Consider the following 24,228-nt stretch of genomic DNA (forward strand, 5'->3'; position numbering starts at 1 on the left):
TGGTCTCTGAGAGTTAGAGTTTGGCTCAAGCCATAAAGCAGAAGATTTAATAGCCCTGCCAGAATTTTTGGTAGCATTAGTTTTGATAACTCCAGACATGCCTGATAACCCTATAAATGTCCACTCCCTCTTTGATTCTTGACAAGTTCTTGGCCTCCGTGACTTTCCGTGGCAATGAGTTCTACAGGCTAATTACGCACTCTGTGAAAAAGCATTTCCTCTGATGCCTTTCAAATCTGTCACCTTTCAGTTTCCTTGGCTGTCCTCTTGTTCTCGTGTTTTGAGACAGGGAGAAAAGCTCCCAAACTCCCTTCTCCAGCCTATTCAGTATTTATAGACTTTAATCATCTCCCCTCTTACCCGTCTCCTTTCTCAGGACACAATCCCAATCTTCCTTCTCCTTTCATCTGGCCCTTTGGGCCTCCCCTTGTCCTTCTGACCTCTTCTGGTTCTGCCCAGTCTGGTCTGGGGTGACCAGAGCTGCACACAGTATTTGAGAGGTGGATGCACCATTGTTCTCTGTCAAGGCATTGGGAGATTCTCTGCAGCATTCCCCATCCTATTCCCAATGTCTCCTGACCTCTTGTTAGCCGCTTTCACCGCAGCGATGCAGGGAGCAGAGGTCTCCATTGTGCAGTGACACCCAGGTCCCTTTCTTGGACTGAGGCAGGTAACGTAGAACCCAGTCAGGTGTCAGGAGAGTCTAAATCCCCCCTTCCATCCCTTTGCATTTAGAGACATCCGCTTCATTTGCCATCGAGTTGCTGGTTCGTCTGGCTTGCTTGGGTCTCTCTGAAGTTCCTCACAGTCCTGACTAACCTAAATAACTTTGTCCCAGCTCATTAATAAATATATTAAACAACACGGGACCTAGTACAGAGCCTGGAGACCCTGCTGGTAACCTTTTCCCCAGTGAACATTGACCTGCTCTTCGCTTTCTGTCTCCTGGCCATTTTTGGCCCCTTTTGTGCCTCTGCCCCCAAGACAGCTTAGTAATCAGAGCAGGGAGGTGGCAGGGCTCTGGGATGCGGGGTGAGAGATCAGATGCACTGCCCTGGGTGGGGGGATCCCGCTCTCTCCTCCCCGGCAGCGTGAGTGAGATCACGTCACTGCCGTCACTCTGCCCCCAGTCACACTCTCCCCACAGACTGCTGGGACTCGGCTTCCTTGGGGCTGGCTCCTCCTCTCCCATTGCCCTTCCCATCCCGCACCACGGTCTGACGCTACACACGCGGACCTCGGCCCACTCTGCACCTGACCCAAGAGTCTGGGTTGTGCAGCGCGATGGACCCAGTGGTGCTGGAACAGTTTTTGGAGAGGGGGTGCTGAGCTGCACCCCTCTTATCCCTATCCGTTCCCCTCACCACCCCTTAAAGCTGGGGCCGGGAGCAGGGACGTGGCTATGGGAGGGGGGGACACGGACAGGGGTAAGAGGGATGCAGCTCAGCACCCCCACTCCAACGGGACCCCGGGCCAGCAGTGAGACTGGCGGCCAGGACCCCGGGTGGTTGAGATGCTGGCTGCAAAACATGGGGGTCCTACAGGACCCCCCGCACCCCTACTTCCCATGCCTATGTCCAGACCTTGATTGCACAGCCCGGCCGGGGTTTATGCCCTTGAGCGGCATTGTGCAGCAGCATTAGCTGCTTCCCCAGCTTCACTAAACCCCCCGCTTCATTGAAATCGCGGTAAAATCCCACCATGAGGCAAAACGGTCGTGACTCCCACAGTGTGCAAGTGAGTGGGAGAGAGAATGTAAATATACACCCACGCCTAGGCAGAGGGTATAGGAGACGGGGAGGCTAAGCCTCTCCAAACAGCCAGCCCACCGCCTTTGGACTGGAACACGCCGCTGCCGAAAAGGGGGTTCCCCCAGCCATGGCCCCGCCCACACTGCGCCCCGAGACCCTGCTCCTGCTCGTCCTCTTCCACTGAGACCCCCCTTCTTCCTGTCCCCGCTCCACCCTCATGGGAGCCTCACAGGAGGGGTGAAGAGGCGCCCACGAGCAGTGAGCAGCTGGCCAGCAAGGAGGGGGCAAAGAGGCATGAGTGGCAGGCGGGGGGGGCAAGTGAGGCTGGGGGTGGAGTATAGGTGGGGCTTCGGGGAGAGCAGGGGCAGTAGGGTCACCAACTTTCTACTTGCACAAAACGGAACACCCTTGCCCCGCCCCTTGCCCCTTCTCCGAGGCCCCACCCATGCCCCGCCCCTTCTCCGAGGCCCCACCCATGCCCCGCCTCTTCTCCGAGGCCCCACCCACTCCTGCCAGCAGGAGCTCGAGGGCTGGATTAGAACATCTGAAGGGCCGGATGCAGCCCCCGGGCCGTAGTTTGCCCACCCCTGTGCTAGTGGGTACTGCAGGGATCAATGGTAGGTCCTGTCCCCTCTAACTCACCTCTCAGACAGGTGAGCAAAGGGCCTGGTGAAGCTGCCAGGATGGAAGGGTGCAGCGACGCGCTCCACAGGGAAAGGGGCTGGAGTCAGGGACAGCTGGAAAGACCCAGTGGGGCTGCAGACTGGACATGAGTTTGCAATGGGACAAGGCTGCAAAAGGCCGTCACACTCCAGCGCTGGGGCTATACGTGCAGCTCCACGCAGGAGGGGGAGTGGGACCATGGGCGTAGTTTGATTTCTGTATTGGGGGGGCGGCTCCAGTCAGGCCAGCACGTGGGGGGGGATTCTGTGCCTGCCCAAGGGGCGCCATTTCAGACTTGGGGGAGGAGACAACTGTACCCGTGATTCCAGGGGCTACTTAGGCAACTGAAAACTCTAGTATTTTTGCAGATAATAACTTAGAAATTATCTGACAGGAGCACGTTGCAACAAAGCCCGTTGCCAACTGTGCCCACATATCTATTCAGGGGACACCATCACAGGGCCTAATAACATCAGCCACACTATCAGAGGCTCGTTCACCTGCACATCCACCAATGTGATATATGCCATCATGTGCCAGCAATGCCCCTCTGCCATGTACATTGGTCAAACTGGACAGTCTGTACGTAAAAGAATAAATGGACACAAATCAGATGTCAAGAATTATAACATTCATAAACCAGTCGGAGAACACTTCAATCTCTCTGGTCACGCAATCACAGACATGAAGGTCGCTATCTTAAAACAAAAAAACTTCAAATCCAGACTCCAGCGAGAAACTGCTGAATTGGAATTCATTTGCAAATTGGATACTATTAATTTAGGCTTAAATAGAGACTGGGAGTGGCTAAGTCATTATGCAAGGTAGCCTGTTTCCTCTTGTTTTTTCCTACCCCCCCCCCCCAGATGTTCTGGTTTAACTTGAATTTAAACTTGGAGAGTGGTCAGTTTGGATGAGCTATTACCAGCAGGAGAGTGAGTTTGTGTGTGTATGGGGGTGGGGGGGATGTGAGAAAACCTGGATTTGTGCTGGAAATGGCCCACCTTGATTGTCATGCACATTGTAGGGAGAGTGGTCACTTTGGATAAGCTATTACCAGCAGGAGAGTGAGTTTTTGTGTGTGTGTTTTTTTGAAAAAAGGGGGTGGGGGGGTGAGAAAACCTGTATTTGTGCTGGAAATGGCCCACCTTGATTTTCATACACATTGTGAGGAGAGTGGTCACTTTGGATAAGCTATTACCAGCAGGAGAGTGAGTTTGTGTGTGTGGTTTTTGGAGGGGGGTGGGGGGGTGAGAAAACCTGGATTTGTGCTGGAAATGGCCCACCTTGATTATCATACACATTTTAAAGAGAGTGGTCACTTTGGATGGGCTATTACCAGCAGGAGAGTGAGTTTGGGGGAGGGGGGAGGGTGAGAAAACCTGGATTTGTGCTGGAAATGGCCCAACTTGATGATCACTTTAGATAAGCTATTACCAGCAGGAGAGTGGGGTGGGAGGAGGTATTGGTTCATGGTCTCTGTGTATATAATGTCTTCTGCAGTTTCCACGGTATGCATCCGATGAAGTGAGCTGTAGCTCACGAAAGCTCATGCTCAAATAAATTGGTTAGTCTCTAAGGTGCCACAAGTCCTCCTTTTCTTTTTGCGAATACAGACTAACACGGCTGTTACTCTGAAACCTATCTCAAGAAAGAAAATGAAATATTAGACCCACTCAGCTCTAACACGAACATGTTCTGACATCTTGTGGCAAGTCGCTTATGGGACACTGGTTGCGTTTAAAATTGTAATGTCTGTTCTTACTCAGATACTCTTACTGAAGTCAGAAGGGCCCATCCCAATCATCTGATCTGACCACCTGCACATCGCAGGCCACAGAACTTCACCCACCCACTCCTGTAACAGACCCCTAGCCTCCAGCTGAGTTACTGAAGTCCTCAAATCATGGTTCACAGACTGCAAGTTACAGAGAATTCACTAGTTTAAACCTGCAATGACCCATGCCCCATGCTGCAGAGGAAGGCAAAAAAAAAAAGCCCAGGGTCTCTGCCAATCTGACCTGGGGGAAAATCCCTTCCCAACCCCAAATATGGTGATCAGTTAGACCCTGAGTATGTGGGCAAGACCCACCAGGCAGATACCTGGGGAAGAATTCTCTGTAGTAACTCAGAGCCCTCCCCATCTAGTGTCCTGTCTCCAGCGGTTGGGGATTTTTGTGACAGGCAGTCACCAATGGGCCACACACCATCGTAGGCAGTCCTGTCATACCAACCCCCCCATAAACGTATCAAGCTCAGCCTTGAAGCCAGTTAGGTTTTCTGCCCTTACTGCTGCCCTGGGGAGGCTGTTCCAGAAGTGCGCTCCCCTGATGGTTAGAAGCTTTCGTCTCATTTCAAGCCTGAACTTGTTGATGGCCAATTTATACCCATTTGTTCTTGTGAGAACATTGGTGCTTTACTCAAATAACTCCTCCCCCTCCCTGGTATTTATCCCTCTGATGTACTTACAGAGAGTGATCCTATCTCCCCTCAGCCTTTGTGTGATTAGGCTAATCAAGCCAAACACTTTGAGTCTCCTCTCATAACATAGGTTCTCCATTCCTTGGATCATCCTAGTACCCCTTCTCTGCACTTGTTCCAGTTTGAATTCATCCTTCTTAAACGTGGGAGACCAGAACGGCACCCAGTATTCCAGGTGCGGTCTGCCCAGTGCCTTGTATAACGGTACTAACGCCTCCTGATCTCCACTGGAAACACCTCGCCTGATGCATCCCAGGACTGTGTTAGCCTTTTTCACGGCCACATCACGTTGGCGGCTCATCGTCATCCTGGGATCAACCAATACACCCAGGTCTTTCTCCTCCTCTGTCACTTCCGACTGATAAGTCCCCAGCTTATAGCAAAAATTCTTGTTGTTAGTCTCTAAGTGCATGACCTGGCACTTTGCACTATTAAATTTTGCCCCATTTCTATTACTCCAGTTTACCAGGTCATCCAGATCTTCCTGTAGGACATTCTGAGCCTCCTCCCTATTGACAAATCCCTCCCAGCTTTGTGTCATCTGCAGATTTTGTTAGCACACGCCCACTTTTTGTGCCAAGGTCAGGAATAAAAATGTTAAATAAGATTGGTCTGAAGACTGATCCCTGAGGAACTCCACTGGTAACCTCCCTCTGGCCTGACAGTTCACCGTTCAGTGTGACCTGTTGTAGTCTCCCCTTTAGCCAGTTCCTTATCCACCTTTCAATTCTCCTTCTAATCCCCATCTTCTCCGATTTAACTCATAATTTCCCTTGTGGAACTGTATCAAACGCCTCCCTGACATCCAGGTAGATTCGACCTACTGCATTTCCTTTGTTGAAAAAATCTGTTACCTTCTCACAGGAAGACGGTAGGAACTTTGTTACCAGCTCTTGAATCTAACAATTGAAACAATTGTAGAAAAATCTTCCCTTACTTTCTATCATTTCGGCTACTCACTTTTTGGAGTTCACCCAGCTTGGAACGGATCACTGAACTTCAGGAAACATCCTGACGGCCCTTTCGCATCTTAATCCCTGTTCACTAACGGTGGGGACCAGGGTCAGTCTGCATGGGAGGGTGGAGAAGGGTGACGCAGGACAAGGGGTGTGGGGATCTCAGCAGAAGGACATCACAGAGAATTCAGGCTGAACCTCAGAACCAATCCCTTGAGAGTGGGATGGTGGCGGCATACGAGGGTGATGTCTGCAAGGGGAAAGCTCAGCCAGGTGTATCAGGCCGCGGCACACCTGCCCCAATCGGGGAAGGGCTGGGAGCGCGGTTGCTGGAGGTATTTAAAAGTAGACTAGACAGAATCTAGGTGAATGTGCGCTGGGGAGTCTCATCCAGGTCTCCTCTGCATGACTCCTCCTGACTCCCAGAGGGACTCCGGTCCCAATTCCAGCTCCTTGGCAGCTCGGTGTCCCTGGGGAGGGGGTTGGGGGTTGGTCAGAGGGTGGCTGAGTTTGTCCCTGCTCCCATCTGAGGAAATCTGGTTCCTCACCTGAGCTGTGAAGGGCAGCCAGGAGGGCTGCAACAGCCAGAGTAGCTCTTACCCCGAGTTTCCAGCCTGTAAATTCAGAGATTTTTAAAGCCAGCACCATCCCGTCTGACCTGCGTAGCCCACATGACCCCACCCAGCGCTACTTGGGAGCAAGAGCAGTCATATTAGACAGAAATGCCATCACAATTTAAAGACTCGGAGTGATGGAGAATCCACCATGTCCCTTGGGAACTGGTGCCAATGGTTAATTACCTTTACTATGAAAAACTAGCACCTGAATTTGTCTAGCTTCAGCCTCCCGCCGTTGGCTCTTGTTCTGTCTTTGTCGGCTAAACGAAAGAGCACTCTGCTGTTGGAAATCTGCTCCCTGGGTAGGTACTTACAGACTGTGATCAAGTCACCTCTTAACCTTCTTCTCTTTTTAAGAGACTCAGTTTCTTTAGTCTCTCGGTGTCCAGACAGTTTTCCAGACCTTGACTCATTCTCGTAGCTCTTTTCTGAACCCTTTCCAGTTAGTCACCCTTCATTCCGAAGTGTGGCCGCCAGAACTGAATCCCGTATTCAGGCACGGTCTCCCTGATGTCAGACACAGTGGTAATGCTACTCCCTGCGCCCACGGGATATTCCTGGCTGAGACACCCACGCATCCCATTCACTCTCTTAGCCCCACATCGCACTCTGAGCTCATGTGCAGACTCTTTCCACCATGAAGCTTAAGTCCTTTTCTGAGTAACCGCTCTCTGAGATCCAGTCCCCGAACTATAAGTGTGACCTGCATTCACTAGATAGATGCACTTGCCTTTTGCTTTATTAAAACGCATGTTGTCCCAATGAGCCCGGTTTACCGTGCGACCCAGATCACTTGGTTGAACTGACCTGCCCTTGTCATTATTTACCATTCAACTAATTTTTGTTATCTGCAGATTTTACCATCAATGATTTTACGTTCTCTGAGAAACCAGTTAGAGACCTTTTGAAGTGAGATTTAATGTGCAGGGCACATCTTCAGAGGTTCAGCAGGCGATGCATCTTTAGGGGCACTGGAAGGAAAAGTTGATGGCAGAAGAACACAAGGCAGAAAAACAGGTTTCAGAGTAACAGCCATGTTAGTCTGTATTCGGGGGGGCGGGGGGTAGGAAAAAACAACATCAGCCACACTATCAGAGGCTCGTTCACCTGCACATCCACCAATGTGATCTATGCCATCATGTGCCAGCAATGCCCCTCTGCCATGTACATTGGTCAAACTGGACAGTCTCTACGTAAAAGAATAAATGGACACAAATCGGATGTCAAGAATTATAACATTCATAAACCAGTCGGAGAACACTTCAATCTCTCTGATCACGCGATTACAGACATGAAAGTTGTGATCTTACAACAAAAAAACTTCAAATCCAGACTCCAGCGATAGACTGCTGAATTGGAATTCATTTGCAAATTGGATACAATTAACTTAGGCTTGAATAGAGACTGGGAGTGGCTAAGTCATTATGCAAGGTAACCTATTTCCCCTTGTTTTTTCCAACCCTCCCCCCCTCCCCCCCAGACGTTCTTGTTAAACCCTGGATTTGTGCTGGAAATGGCCCAACTTGATTATCATACACATTGTAAGAAGAGTGATCACTTTAGATAAGCTATTACCAGCAGGAGAGTGGGGTGGGGGGAGGTATTTTTTCATGCATTGTGTGTATAAAAGATCTTCTACACTTTCCACAGTATACATCCGATGAAGTGAGCTGTAGCTCACGAAAGCTTATGCTCAAATAAATTGGTTAATCTCTAAGGTGCCACAAGTACTCCTTTTCTTAAGGCAGAAAAAGAAGATCTTGGCTGGACACATGGTCTTCTGGGGGGACCAAAAGGTCTATTCATCCACACAGAGATTAGCAGAGGATTGTCCTGAATGGGCTACCCTGGTTGCAAACCTCCAGTGATGGAGGGGCCAGATAAGAAGAAAAGGACACTACATTTCCTTCCAGACCATTGATAAAGACATTGGTTTTCATTGGGAAGAGAACAGATTCCTGTGGGACCCCACTAGAAACAGCCCCTTTGGATGATTTTCCTGATTTACAAATACATTTTGAGATCTGTCAGTCAGTGTCTAATCCCTTTCATACGTGCTGCACTGATCTGGTATAATGCTATTTTTGAGCACCAAGTCAAATGCTGAAGATGTCACTTTGTTGGCCATGAGACACGGCGGTTCTGGTCACACCCAGCATGATGGGATGCCATTCTGCAAGATACGCACTAGCTCAGCCACAAGTAAGGATCTGGATGCAGGACTCACGGGGTGAAATTCTAGGGCTTGTGCTATGCACGAGGTTGGCCTAGATGATCACCGGGGTCTGGTATGGCCTTAAAGTCTCTGCATGCAAGTGTCTCTTCTGAGGTGAGCTGGCCAAGTTGGGCTGTGGTACTGGGGCCATGGGGTGCCTTTGGGGCTTTCAGGGCTAGAGGTCAGTGCCCAACCCAGAGAAGATAGATAGATGCTCCCGGCCTCCAGCCCGCTCATAAACAAGCTTGTCCCCTGAACCTGCCCTGAACCCGTGGAACAACACAGCTGCTGCATTACCCACATTTTTCCTTTCAAATATTTGCCTCTGCTCCATTTTTTCCATCATTGGCACATAAAATCCAAACACAAACAAGGAATCCTTCAGGTTACCGTGACAACAAGGGCACAGGAAACCTGTAAATGCAAAGGTCACCCCGTGTGCAGGAATCCATCCCCATGGATTATCTCATGCCGCAGGCTCGCTGCGCTGCACATGGGGCAGGACCCATCCCAAAGCACAGGCCAGTCCATCTTAACGTACTTTGCTGGCTCTGAGTGACCTGTGTTCACCTTCATCATCTCTATCTCAGGGGCTGAAGTGCGGCAGGGTGCCAGGGATGGGAGCCCAGTCAGAGGGGCATCACTGTCTCCCCGTGAGCTGAGTTCTTCCAAGGTGGTCCCTCCTGATGGCTCTTTGCTTCCCCTGGCACTGCCATTTGGCCAGACCCATGTGAGGAGGATGGGTCTCATTCTTCCAGAGCTGCAAGGAATGCCTAAGCTCCACCGTCCTGGGATACCCGGATGGGAGGGGGACCCTGGGGGATGTCCCTGGTCAGTCTCTGCGTTAGCAATGGGTCTCTCTCCACCTGCTGCCCGTGCCCCACTTCCCATCTATACGGGTCTCCTTCTCTCCTGACCACTGCTGCCCACCTTTGAAGACGGACTCCTAGGGGGCACCCTTGCTCGTTAACAGCAAGTGCCTTTCCCTTCTGCCCTGGCTGGCTGTGCGAATGCCAGGAGAGGAGCCAGTAAGCTGTTCTCCTGCCCCTGCCCCCTTTGGTGCCTCTCAGACCCCAATCCCATAGTGCAGGAGGGACCAGCTCTGGGCAGGGCTCCCTTGCACCTGGAGCTGCCATCTTAGTGCTTTACATGTAACGGTGCCCAGGCTGGCAGCCCCTGCGGGTGCCTCTGTTCTCGGTGCCCTGAGCTCCTGCCTGCCCACCGACCTCAGGCAGTTCCTTCACGTTGCATTAGCCCTGAGCTGGCTTTACTCCTCCGGTCCCATCTCCTCATTGCCAGATGGCTGCAGACGAAACAAGCCCTGGCTTCGTCAGTCTGTCCTGCCTCCCTCCATCCAGGCCCTGAGCGCTGTTCTTGCCAGTCTGGCCTGTCTCACCTGGACAATGGGCAGCATGCTGCTAGTGTGCCTTCGCCCTGGGCGGGGAGCACACGCCAGGCCCTGCAGCCTGTCCATTGCCGGTCCCCTTGCGCAGAGGGTGTCAGCGTGACCCTTGCAAGGGCTCTCGGTGCAGGCAAAACACCCCACTGGGAGCACGGGGCCTGACTCCCCCCACCAATTCATGGTGTGATCACGCAGTGTCCCTGGAAGGAAGTGGAACCTGACCTCACCACCAAGTGCCCTGCTGCCTAAGCCACACGTCCGTCTGCCTGTCAAGTCTCTTGTGTGGGCCCCGTCACTTGGCTATCTCTGTGCCAACCATGGCAACGGAGACACAGTGTCCTGTGGTCTCCATCATCTCCTGCTTGTGTGCAGCAGCCTGGGGGTCACACCCTCTGGGAGGTGAGGATCTCCTTGGGAGGAGCTGTGCAAAATAGCGCCACCACATGGTGTGTTTGCTCCTCTGGGCGGCGTGTGCAGGGAGCCCTCAAGAGCTGATGGCTCATTTAAGATGCAGAATAACCCAGGGTTTAGGGCAGGTCAGATTCTGTCTCCGAGAGTCCCTACGGTGTCAGGCAGGTGCTGCCGGGATTAGCCCATCGCCAGCCCTGCCAGGGACACTCGTAGACATGGCTGCAGTCAGAAAACCCGTTGGAGCGAGTGATAGTTTCTCAAGCCCCATGGATTGGCCTGCGACTCAGGGCTGGTGCTTGGCTACCCTCCCTGGAGGAGGTGCTGGTGATCCCCAACGGTGGTGGCCCAGGGGTTTCTCGCTGGCTTTCAGCAGCCGGAGAGGAGCGGGACCGTGCTGTAGGCCTTGCTGCCATGTGCCTGTCCCATGGGATGGCTCACACGTCCCTCAGCGCTGGAGACCCGCTGGCTCAGTGACGAAGCCACCCTCCGTCAAGAGGAGCATCACGGTGTACCAGAGAGCCCAGCTCCAGTGCAGCTGGTCCGTTCAGTGGAGCTGGGGCCGGAGCTGGAGGGGATGTGTGGGCGCCTCGTGGGTCGGGGGTGGGGGGAGACGGCGTGCAGGGCGCCCTGTGGGGAGGGGGGAGGACAGAGTGCAGGGTGCCATTCTAACAGCCCGACCCAACCTGCTCAGGAAGCGTTCAGATCAACGTCCCTGATCCTCCGTCCCTTACAAGGCTTGTTCCACCCTCTGCTGTCAGTATCGTGTCGCTGCTCAGCCAGTCGGTGTCTAGGGCTGGGAGATTCTCTGGAACGGCTCAGTGGAAACACTCGTGCTTCTTGACAGTGGGTGCAGCAGGGCTCTCTGACAACACACCCCCTGGGCTGGCCTCGCATCCAGGTCCACTGCAGTGATGGGTACGCAGGCCTCAGCCGTCTCCATATGTCTGGATGGAGCAATTGGATGGTCTAATGGCACCATAACACCTGGTACCGCCAGCTCCGAATGAGAATTCTCTGCAGGCATCTGCTCATGGTCCTGCAGATTAACCTGACTAATGTCTACCAATGTGCCTTCCACCTGGTAACCTGGGCGCCCAAGACAGTGTCCCACCTGTGCTACCATGTGACCTGATAACCAGCAAGGGCCACTGCAAAAATTAAGAGCATATAGTGTGTTACTTACCCCTAAAGTCTGTGGCGATGCTCGTACATTGGATCCAGCCTGCTCCTCTCTCAGCAGCTTCATCAGGGTGCAGAGAGAGCAGGTGAATTCCTAGGTTCCTTCCCATTAAGAGTTCTGCATCTGGCTTTCCAGGTGTCGCTCCTGGTGTCCCGCGATCTTGGAAAAGAAGCCTGGCCTGCTGGGCTCCCATGGGCCATCGTCTTTATTCCCTCTCGTCTCAGTTGCACAGCCCACGCTAAGAAGGGTGGCAGAGCGCAGCTCCAACGTGTTGGATGCTCTTTTGTCATTAAATAAATTCCCGAACTGCAGCACGAGAGAGCTGGGTGCCATTGTCCCTCCCCTCTGTCTCAGGCAGAGGCAAATGGCAAAGGGAAGTCGCAGTTTAGTCTGGGCTGTGGAGTGGGCAGTACGCCTGCCTCGATCCACTTTGAATGGACCTGCACAGTCGCCATGAAGCCTCTCCCAGGGATGCTGAGGCCACGCCCATGGGTGCAAAGGAACTTTTGGTGAAGCATGGCAGCTGGACTGGCAAACCGCACAGTGTCGCCCGACACTTGTGATCTCCCAGTCCCTTCCCAGCCATCTCACACAAGGGTGTGCGAGCCCCCTCGCGCGTGCAATGCCAGGATGGGCTTCATGTAGCGAGGTTGGCACCGCCAGTCTACTTACTGGTGCCATAGGCACCGACTTCTCTTGGCCCCAGTGGGTGCTTACACCCCCCTGGGCCCGCCCCGACTCCACCGCTGCCCCGCCCCCATTCCAACCCCTTCCCCAAAGTCCCCGTCCCAACTCTGCCCCCTCCCTGCCCCTATTGGACTCCTTCCCCAAATCCCCGCCCCTGCTTCTTCCCCGCCACCTCCCCTGAGCGCGCGGCTCCCGCTTCTCCCTTCCCTCCCACAGCTTGTTACAAAGCCCCTCCAAACAGCTGGGAGGAGAAGCAGGGACGGCGCGCTCAGAGGCAGAGGTGAGCTGGGGCGGGGGGGTGGGGCAAGGAGCTTTCTGCTTTTCCTCTGTGGGTGCTCCAGCCCCGGAGCACCCCTGGAGTCGGCGCCTATGACTGGTGGCATGATCACCTGAGTCGTTAATAATGAGCACCCACCCCAGATACTCCGACTCCTTAGGGGAGTATGTAACCCTCCTGCCAGGTGAGCCAGCAGCAACCAGGGCCGGGTTCCATATCTAGGGGTCCCTTTTCAACCATACGACACAGAACCGGCTCAAGCCCCCACCCAGTGACCTGGGACAATTACACCCCACCCCTGGGCACCTCGAGAGGCAAAACTTCCCCTCTCGCAAGCACAGAGTCTGAATGTAGAAAAGAAACTTTTAATGAAAGGAGGGAAGTCGCCCTGCATTAATTAGGGAAAATGCCACAAGCAGGATTCATAAACATAAACTGTGAGCAGGACGCCCAGCCAGAGTGCGTGGGGCAGAGCTTCCGCCTCATGATCCTGAGATCTACAACCAACAGTTCCCTTTCTGTGCCCCCCTCTGCTCCCTCACCACACCCCACTCACAGGGGTTGTCCTGGGTCAGTGAGGACCCAGGGTTCAGAGGCGCAGCTGTGTGAGTTCCCCTCCCACCCGGGGGAGAAGGCACCTGGCTTGCTCCGGCCTCTGAGCACTTGCCCTGCCAAGTGCTCATGTGGCTCCTGCCAGCCGACTGTTAGTTACCTTCTGCTGCCCCTGCCTCTCGGCTGTGACCTCGGCAGGTCCGTCTCTTAGTGATTGTTCAGATTTTAGCAGGCCAGGCAGAAACGCTGCCCCACCACAAGAGATTTCAGCTCTGATTTAAACACTTAAAAATAACAGGCTCTAAATGGAGCCTATTGAGCTCTATCTTTGAACAGTGGGGAGGAACAGGTTAAAGCAGACTGGGGACCTTTAGGGAGAATCAACACCCCCTGGCTAAGACACCTGTCCCCACCCCTCTTACTTTCATGGGGCTCTGGCATTCGAGCCCCTGGCTTAACAAGGTCCTTTTAGCTGAGGGCAACCCCCTCATTTTGGGCAGGTTAAGCACAGCCCTGCTCCCCTTTACTCATACAACAAAGACAACAACGTGGATAACAGCATTTCACTCCCCCTGCAGTCAGTGCTAAAGTGATTTGTATCCCAATGCTAGTCAACGTTGGTAACTTTGGGCAGCACTGCTCTGAATGCTGGATACCGACGCAGAGTAGGTGTGTTCATGATGTAAATACAGTTTGCTCCTGAAGTCTCTCCCCATCCCAGTGAGCTGTCAGGGGAGAACTCCTTCAGACCCTGCTTACACATAGTAAGGTTGGAGTTCTGTGCTTGCCCTCTCTGTCCAACCATCTGTAACTATCCTCTGTGCTCAAGCCAAGAATGAGTCTGTCTCTCTCTCTCTGTGCTGCGGCGATTAGCGACGTAGTTCAATAAGGAGGCAGGTTTCTGTAGGCTCAGCCCAGGCTGGCTTGTGTTCCCTGCCACAACACAACACGGCTGCAGTGCCGGGGGAGGCACGTGTTCAGATATTTAGCTTTGCTGCGTAGACGTGGGACTGTCCCAGGCTGGCTAGCCCTTAGGTGACGCTGAGTCTGCGCTCCCCTGTGACAGATCGGCGACCCCCACCCTCCCGGGCTGGGGACTAGGTTGGGGAAATGGGTGGGGTCAGCTGGGAAGAAGCTGGGTCATTTCCCTGCAGGGCTGAGGGAGGGCTGCAGGTGGGGGCTGGCAGGTAGCAGCCAGAGGGAGGGTGTCTCCTGGGGCAGTTGGAGAGGAGACCCTGGAAAAGGCCAGATCCCAGCCAGACGGATGTGGGGAAGGATCTGTCACCTGTGCTGAGGCAGACCAGGGGAAGGACTCCAGGGAAGAAGCCCTGAGGGGCAGCAGCATGGGGGAACCAGTCCCCTGGGTGGCCTGAGGCTAGATGAGAGCTGCCCCCCAAGAGGGAAAAGGCCCCATTTCACATTCCCTGCCCCCGAGCCAGGCGGGAACACGTGTCATTAGAACCATGACCAGTGTGAGGAATTCTGGGCCGAGAGCGCTGAGCTGCTTGGGGCCACAGAGCCGCTGGGATGGGGGTGAGTGGGGTGAGGGGGGTGCTGGGCTCCGAGTCCCCATGGGGGGCATGGTGCTCTGTGGTTAGATTGCACCCACCCTCAGCTCCTGGCTGTGGCCTCTGCCCCGGGGCTGGTACAGCAGCTAATAGGGTTTCTATCTGTATGAGTTTCGGGCCCTTAGTCCCACCGCTCCCCCTCCAAGTCCAGGCCGGCGACGTGATGGGAGCTCCGAGGAGCCGCTAACGGCTGGTTCCGAGGAACATCTCACTGACCCAGTCCTGATGAAGGACCCAAATGCTGTACTGGCCCCAGGAGATGAGGAGCAGACCCCAGTGGCTGGGGAGGGGCCACCTGCTTCAAAGCTGAAGGCCTATGGACACCGCACCCGAGAGGAAGCTGGTGGCTGGCGACACCCATCTGCTGCCCTGACCTGATGTCCCGGGAGGTGCACGGCCTGCCTGGAGCCTGCATCTGAAACGTCACGGAAAGGTTGCCGAGGCTTGTCCAGCTCTCTGACCATTAGCCCATGCTGCTCAGCCGCATGGGCACCTGGCGTGACCCAGAGTTGATCAGCTGTGACTACAGGGCTCTGGAGTGAGGGTGAAGGAGTCGGGGTGCAGGGTGTGTTCTGCAGGTGAGGGCCCAGACAGGGCACATGCATCCTGGAGGTGAATATGTGGCTGCACAGATGAGACTTTGGGTTCCTCGACCAGGGGACGCTGTGCTGGGACGAAGGGCTGCTGGGAAGAGGTAGGATCCACATGAGCATCTGACCGACTTGCCAACCTCATGAGGAGGGCATTAAACTAGGTTCAAAGGGGGCAGGTGACAAAAGCCCACATGCAACAACAACAAAAAAGGCAACCTCAAGGGTAGATATTGTGAGGGGGGGAGGGGGGGTTTCCAATCGGGTCATAGGAGCAACCGGGGGAAATCAGTGGGGGAATCTGCCCAACATTTTAGAGGTCTGTACACAAACGCAACGAGCATAAGGAATGACCAGGAAGGACTGGACGTGTCTCCACATCTGCTACATGATGACTTAATTGGCATTGCAGGGGGACAAGTCTCATGACTGGACTATTGCTACGGGCAGGAGCAGCTTGGTCAGGAAGGGCAAGCAGGGAAAAGGGGGGAGGTGTTGCCTTGTACAGCAAAAATATCCACACTTCTTCTGAGGTCCAGGAGGAGAGAGGAGCAGAGCAGTGGAGAGTCGCTGGGTCAAGATAAAAGGGGGGAAGTAGGTGTGATGTCATGGGGGGCTATTATAAACCACCCAATCAGGAGGAGGAGGAGGCGGATGAGGCATCTCTAGAACAAATAACAGAAATGTCCAAATCACAGGACCCGGCAGTAGTGAGGGACTTTAACTGCCCAGGCCAGCACTGGAACACTTTTTATAGTGTGGGGCGGAAAGCCCATGAACCTGTACAGCAGTGGTCCCCAAACTTTTTACCTTGTGCCCCCCACCCTTCTCCATGCCCTGCACTGCCCACCAGAGCTGGGGCTTGGAGCAGGGCCATGTCTCCAGGAGGGGGGACCTGGACAGGGGTAAGGGAGCTCAGTCTGGGGGCAAGTGTGGGGTCAGGAGCGGAGCCCCGTGTATAACCTGGGGGACCCCCCGCACCCTAGTTCCCGCACCTATGACCCAGACATCTGTGGGAAAAGTCATACGGCAAAACACAAAATTTCTGGTAAGTTCTTGGAATGTGTCAGGGACAACTTTTTGTTTCAGGAAGTGGAGGAGGTAACCCGGTGAACAGTCATTTTACACATGATTCTGGCCATCAGGGAGGAATTGGTAGCGAAGCTGAAGGAGGAAGGGAATTTGAGTGAAAGTAATTGTGAAATGTTGATTTCTTGATTCCAAGGAAAGAAGGATCGAAGGCAGCAGAATAAGGCCAATGAATTTCAGAAAAGCCAACCCTAACAAACTCCGACAACTGGTAGGTAAGGTCCATGGGAAGAAAATCTAAGGGACAAAGGAGTTCAGGACAGCTGGCAGTTTCTCAAGGAGACAAAATTAAAGGCACAACTGCAACCTATCCCAGTGCAAAGGAAATGTAGGAGAATAGGAAGAGGCTAATATGGCTCCATGAAGAGCTTTTTCATGACCTGAAAATCAAAAAGGAACCCAACAAAAAGTGGAAACCTGGATGAATAGCAAAGGGGTACAAAAGACCAGCACAGCATGTAGGGACAAAATCAGAAAGGCTGAGTCACAAAAGGACTTACACTTAGCAAGGGCCATAAAGTGCAATGAGAAAAGGGTTTTAAATATATTAGGAGCAAGAGAAAGATGAATGGAAGTGTAAGTCCACTGCTCAGCAGAGAAGCAGACATAGTAAATAATGACATCACAAGGCTCAGGTGTTTAATGCCTATTTTGCTTTAGTCTTCACTAAAACGGTTAATGGTGATCAGATACTCAACACAATTAATATTAACAACAAGTGGGGAGGAACACAAGCTAAAATAGGGAAGGAACAGATTAAAGAATATTTAGATCAGTTAGATGCAGGGCCTGATGAAATTCATCCCAGGGTACTTAAGGAACTAGCTGAAGGAATCTCAGAACCATTAGCAATTATCTTTGAGAACTCCTGGAGGACAGAGGAACTCCTAACATCACAGAGGACTGGAGAAGGGCAAACATAGTGCCTCTCCATAAAAGGGGGAACAAAGAGGACCTGGGGATTTATAGACCTGTCAACCTAACTTGAATACCTGGAAAGATACTGGAACAAATTCTTAAAAATCAATGTGTAAGTACCTAGAGGATAACAGGGTTATAAAGAAGAGCCAGCATGGATTTGTGAATAACAAAGCATGCCAAGCCAACCTAATTTCCTTATTTGACAAGGTTACTGGCCTAGTGGATAGGGGGAAAGCCGTAGATGTAGTATATCTTAATTTTAGTAAGGCTTTTGACACAGTCCCACATGATAGTCTCATAAGCAAACTGGGGAAATGTGGACCAGATTAAATTACTATAAGGTGGTTATAAAAAAAAGTCAAAAAAGCTAACAGAATGTTGGCAATCATTAAGAAAGGGATTGATAATAAGACAGATAATATCCTATTGTCTCTATATCAATCCATGGGACGCCCACATCTTGAATACTGGGTGCAGATGTGGTCACCCCATCTCAAAAAACATATATTGGAATTGGAAAAGGTTCAGAAAAGGGCAACAGAAATTATTAGGGGTATGGAACAGCTGTCATATGAAGAGAGCTTAATAAGACTGGGACTTTTCAACTTGGAAAAGAGACGATAAAGGGGGGATATGATAGAGGTCAGTAGTATATACCATGATAGTATTCATCACCGTGTATTTTTGGACAGGTTTCCATGCCCAATTTAGGGCTTATGTCCCACCCTCCATTCCCGTTTCCGTTGATGTCGAGGTTTGGCACTGTCAGCCATTTTGAATTTTTTAATTATTTTTTATGATTGAATAGGGGGTATGTTGCATGCTTGTGCTTTGATACATTTGGTTGATTGTTTAGAGAAAAAGGTTGAAAGAATAGAAAGAGAGAACTTAAAGAAAAATAAAGATTTTTGTTTTTAAAGGGTTAGTTTGAAAGAATAGAGGCAAGTTATTAAAGAAAAGAAAAAAGAAAAGGAGTACTTATGGCACCTTAGAGACTAACCAATTTATCTGAGCATAAGCTTTCGTGAGCTACAGCTCACTTCATCGGATGCATACTGTGAAAAGTGTAGAAGAACTTTTATACACACAAAGCATGAAAAAATACCGCCCCCCACCCCACTCTCCTGCTGGTAATAGCTTATCTAAAGTGATCACTCTCCTTACAATGTGTATGATAATCAAGCTGGGCCATTTCCAGCACAAATCCAGGTTTTCTTCCCACCCCCCTATGTCCATTTATTCTCTACGTAAAAGATGACAGAACAAGGAGTAATGGTCTCAAGTTGCAGTGGGGGAGGTCTAGGATGGGTATTAGGAAAAACTTTTTCACTAGGAGGGTGGTGAAACACTGGAATGCGTTACCTAGGGAGGTGGTGGAATCCCCTTCCTTAGAGGTTTTTAAGACTTGGCTTGACAAAGCCCTGGCTGGGATGGTTTAGTTGGGGATTGGTCCTGCTCTGAGCAGGGGGTTGGACTAGATGACCTCCTGAGGCCCCTTCCAACCCTGATATTCTAGGATTCTATGATTCCCTCCCCTCCCCTCACTACCCCCACCCCACTTTAACTGCCTTATTCTTATCTAAAAAAACAGACCCCAAGCATCTCTCCCGCCATGTAGCACTTTTACACAGGTGCTTTAATAAAGGTTAAAACCATAAACCCTTCGTAACAAACAGGTTTTTAAGAAGTTCCCCTATACTTTAGACTAACCTTGGTCATTTTTTGGTGAGGACAATTTGAAGATGCCTTTTTAAGTTAGTGGATTAGAAAAGAAGAAGACCACTTTGAAAGACAAGCCTATCTGAAGTCACAGCCCTCCATTGAACACTGTTACAGGTGTGTTCCAATAACGAATAAGCATGCAGCAGTACCCCAGGGTTAAACCCACAGACCCTTACTAACGAAAAGGTTTTAAAAGCTTTGCCGTATCCTTTTCATGAGGACAATTTGAAGCTACAGCAAAGCCTGTTAGCAAAAACAGCGTCTGTGAGCCAGTGGGTCAGAGAGAAGAAGGCTGCTTCTCCTCCACTTTTTAACAAACGCAAGGGAAAGTTATATTCAGTTTTGCAAAGGAATAAACACTTTCAAAGACAAGCCTATGTGAAGACACATCCCTTTATTTAACATTTTTACATGTGTGTTTCAATAAAAAAAGAGAGAGAGAGAGAAAGAGAGAGCATGGAGAAATGCCCCAGAGTGAAAAGCACAGAACCGTGTTCACAGCTAATTTATATTCCCCTTATTCTGTAATCCAGTGGATCAGAGAGAAGTTGATTTTCCTCCCCACTTTTCAACAAATCCGTGTGAAAATTCTATTAAGCTTTCATTTTCTTAGGACTTTGAGATTTAAGAATGAATTTTTCTGTTGCATTATTAGACTCATAGAATCATAGAATATCAGGATTGGAAGGAACCTCAGGAGGTCATCTAGTCCAACCCCCTGCCCAAAGCAGGACCAATCCCGAATTTTTGCCCAAATCCCTAAATGGCCCCCAAATATCTTTGTTTTTAGATGTTTGCAACCCTTGTGCTGAGACACAGGGACAAGCTCCTGTGTTTGTTTTGGGTCCATGGATTTTATTAAATTAATACAGCGCAGGCTGGAGCTGTGGCTTTCCCTAATCAGGGGTGGCCAGCCTGAGCCTGAGAAGGAGCCAGAATTTACCAACGTTCATTGCCAAAGAGCCACAGTAACACGTCAGCAGCCCCCCATCGGCTCCCCCCCACTCCGAGTGCCTCCCACCCACTGGCAGCCCTGCTGATCAGCACCTCCCCTCCCTCCCCATCAGCTGTTTCCTGGGGTGCAGGAGGCTCTGGGGGGAGGGAGGAACGAGGGCACAGCAGGCTCAGGGGAGGGGGTAGGAAAGGGTGAGTGGGGGCAGGGCCTGTGGCAGAGCCAGGGGTTGAGCAGTGAGCCCCCCCGGCACACTGGAAAGTTGGTGCCCGTAGCTCCAGCCCCGGAGTCGGTGCCTAGACAAGGAGCCGCACATTAACCTCTGACGAGCCGCATGTGGCTCCGGAGCCCCAGGTTGGCCACCGCTGCTCTCCATTATAAAAACAGATCAGACTAGCAGATAAGACGAGCAGTGATCCATGCACTGTACTCTGCCTTAGCCATGCCCGAGGGGTCAGTCACCCCTTCGCTTTGCTTCTTTTTTTACACAGACTTCTTTCCTAACTTTTTAAACACTGTTAAAGTTTTAACAAATGGGGAGACTGCATTGAAAGACACTTTGTGAAAGTTGTAATAAGTGTTTATTCCATTTACTGATTGTAAAAGACAAAAACCACTGCTTTGTGACTGCATAAAGCTCAGAGAGAGCCTGTCTGAAGAACACCTCCACCCCTCGACTTTCCCACCAGACTTTTAACACTTGCTAAACATGCCGTGTTTCATTATATAAAGGTTTTTTAACATTTAACGTGAAAATACGACATTGATGGAGATGTAACTCTACGTGACCTTTTTTAAGGCTACTCTGTGTGCAGTGAGGCCTACTGGAAGCATTACCTTTGTTTGGTTTTTTTAAAGTTTAACGTGAAAATACGGCATTGACGGAGCTGTAACAAAACAAAGCCCTTCAGGGATATTTTGTAGAAGTTTAGTGCACTAAAAAGGCTGAAGATACTGGCCTGGCCGTTTAAAAATCACATTTTTAACGTACTAAAACAGCAACTGGGTAAGAATATGAAAACTGGCAACTGAGGGGAGTTTACATGTGTTTTAATAAACAAAACAAAATTAACAAAACATAGACAAGATTGCTTTTAAAGTTTGGATTTATACAAAAAACCAAGAAAAAATTAGCTTATGTAAAACAAGTGAGCTGCTGCCTGGGCTGCTGCTGTTGTCACCAGAGATAAGGAGTCTGTCCCCATGCCACCCCCCGGACTTCCCCCCACCACTTCCTTCTTTTCTTATGATTTTTAAAATCTAAAGAAGAATCCCATGCACCGCTACAGACTAGGGACCAAGTGGCTCGGCAGCAGTTTTGCAGAAAGGGACCTAGGGGTGACAGTGGATGAGAAGCTGGATAGGAGTCAGTGTGCCCTTGTTGCCAAGAAGGCCAATGGCATTTTGGGATGTATAAGTAGGGGCATTGCCAGCAGATGAAGGGACGTGATCATTCCCCTCTATTCGACATTGGTGAGGGCTTATGTGGAGTACTGTGTCCAGTTTTGGGCCCCACACTTCAAGAAGGATGTGGATAAATTGGAGAGAGTCCAGCGAAGGGCAACAAAAATGATTAGGGGTCTAGAACACATGACTTATGAGGAGAGGCTGAGGGAGCTGGGATTGTTTAGCCTGCAGAAGAGAAGAATGAGGGGGGATTTGATAGCTGCTTTCAACTCCCTGAAAGGGGGTTCCAAAGAGGATGGCTCTAGACTGTTCTCAATGGTAGCAGATGACAGAACGAGGAGTAATGGTCTCAAGTTGCAGTGGGGGAGGTTTCGATTGGATATTAGGAAAAACTTTTTCACTAGGAGGGTGGTGAAACACTGGAATGCGTTACCTAGGGAGGTGGTAGAATCTCCTTCCTTAGAGGTTTTTAAGGTCAGGCTTGACAAAGCCCTGGCTGGGATGATTTAACTGGGAATTGGTCCTGCTTCGAGCAGGGGGTTGGACTAGATGACCTTCTGGGGTCCCTTCCAACCCTGATATTCTATGATTCTATGATTCTATGAAATCAGAGGGGTCATGATTAAGTCCTAATGCAGAGGGCCTGCATGGGGAAATGAAAAGGTCCAGCCAAAGCAGAAGATGGTATGATTTAAGAGGGGTTCTTGGGCTGCTTTGCAATGGTCCAGATGCCCCAACAGCCTATATCCCTTGTGCACAAGCACCAGTGCTGGGTGGGGGGTGGGGAGGGGAAGTCTGTGGCTTTCTCTACATTTTAAAAACAGATCAGACTAGCAGATAAGGCGAACAGTGATCCATGCACTATACTCTGCCTTAGCCATGCCCGAGGGGTCAGTCACCCCTTCAGTTTGTTTGTTTTTTTACACAGACTTCTTTCCTAACTTTTTAAACACTGTTAAAGTTTTAACAAATGGTGAGACTACATTGAAAGACACTTTGTAAAAGTTATAACAAGTATTTATTCCATTTACTGGTTGTAAAAGACAAAAAACACTGCTTTGTGACTGCATGAAGCTCAGAAAGAGCCTGTCTGAAGAACACCCCCACCCCTTGACTTTCCCCCCAGACTTTTAACACTTGCTAAACATGCCGTGTTTCATTATATAAAGGTTTTTTAACATTTAACGTGAAAATATGGCATTGACGGAGATGTAACTCTACGTGACCTTTTTTAAGGCTACTCTGTGTGCAGTAAGAAAAGGAGGACTTGTGGCACCTTAGAGACTAACCAATTGACTTGAGCATAAGCTTTCGTGAGCTACATCATCTGATGAAGTGAGCTGTAGCTCACGAAAGCTCATGCTCAAATAAATTGGTTAGTCTCTAAGGTGCCACAAGTCCTCCTTTTCTTTTTGCGAATACAGACTAACACGGCTGTTACTCTGAAACCTGTGTGCAGTGAGGCCTATTGCAGCCTATTAGGTTGGTTTGGTTTTTTTTAAGTTTAACATGAAAAAGCAGCATTGACGGAGCTGTAACAAAACAAAGCCCCTCAGGGATATTTTGTAGAAGTTTAGTGAACTAAAAAGGCTGAAGATACTGGCCTGGCTGTCATGTTATTGACTTGAACTGGGACCATATAGTACATGGTTGCAACCGAGGTCCTGTTGTGGCACCAAATCTTGAATAAAGGGGGTCAGATAAGGTGTCTCAGACAAGGTTAAAGTTTGCTGATTATGATGATGCTGTCTATATGTGTGAATCATTTTTGTAGTTAAAGTTATGAATATTGGCTCTATCCTGTCTGTATTTCAAACTTGTGCTGTGCCTCTGGGTGACACCCCAGACACGTTGGTGTCAGCTCTGCCCAGCCTGCTGGACGGCCCATTAAGGACCATCAGCTACACACCTGGCCCACTGAGAGAAGGCAGACACGCCTTGGGACTCAGCCAGGTGTGCAGGGACCTGCCTATGGAGAGAACTCTGAGGTGTTTCCAGGCCATGGGATGGGCAGCTTGTCTTTGGGACAAAGAAAGGAAGACCACATGGCAAGAGAGTATACAAAGCTGCTGCAGCTCCTCCATCCGGTCTTCAGTCCTGCTTCCTGCCTCTGGAGGGACTTTGCTACAAACGGAAGCTCTGAACCAAGGACTGAATGACCCATCCCAGCTGGGGATGTTCTCCAGAGACTTGATTTGAACCTGCCGTTTATTCCATCCCTGCTACAAGCCTGAACCAAGAACTTTGCCATCACTGTCTGTCCTTGATTCCATTGAACCCATTCTAGCTCTCGTCTCTCTCTTTTTCCTTTTATGAATAAACCTTTAGATTTTAGATTCTAAAGGATTGGCAACAGCGTGATTTGTGGGTAAGATCTGATTTGTACATTGACCTGGGTCTGGGGCTTGGTCCTTTGGGATCGAGGGAACCTTTTTTCTTTTACTGGGGTATTTGGTTTTCATAACCGTTTGTCCCCATAACGAGGGGCACTGGTGGGGATACTGGGGCACTGGGGTGTCTGAGGGAATTGCTTGTGTGACATGTGGTTAGCCAGTGGGGTGAGACCGAAGTCCTCTCTGTCTGGCTGGTTTGGTGCCTTAATAGTAAAGGACCCCCAGCCTGGGGCTGTGACTGCCCTGCTCTGAGCAATTTGTCCTGAATTGACACTGTCAGTTGGGTCCCGCCAGAACCAGCTTTAAAAAGCAACACTGGCCTTTTAAAAATTGCGTTTTTTACATACCAAAACAGCAACTGGGTAAGAATATGGCAACTGAGGGGAGTTTACAT

The sequence above is a fragment of the Lepidochelys kempii genome, chromosome 5 (assembly GCF_965140265.1).
Source record: "Lepidochelys kempii isolate rLepKem1 chromosome 5, rLepKem1.hap2, whole genome shotgun sequence".
NCBI classification, from domain to species: domain Eukaryota; kingdom Metazoa; phylum Chordata; order Testudines; family Cheloniidae; genus Lepidochelys; species Lepidochelys kempii.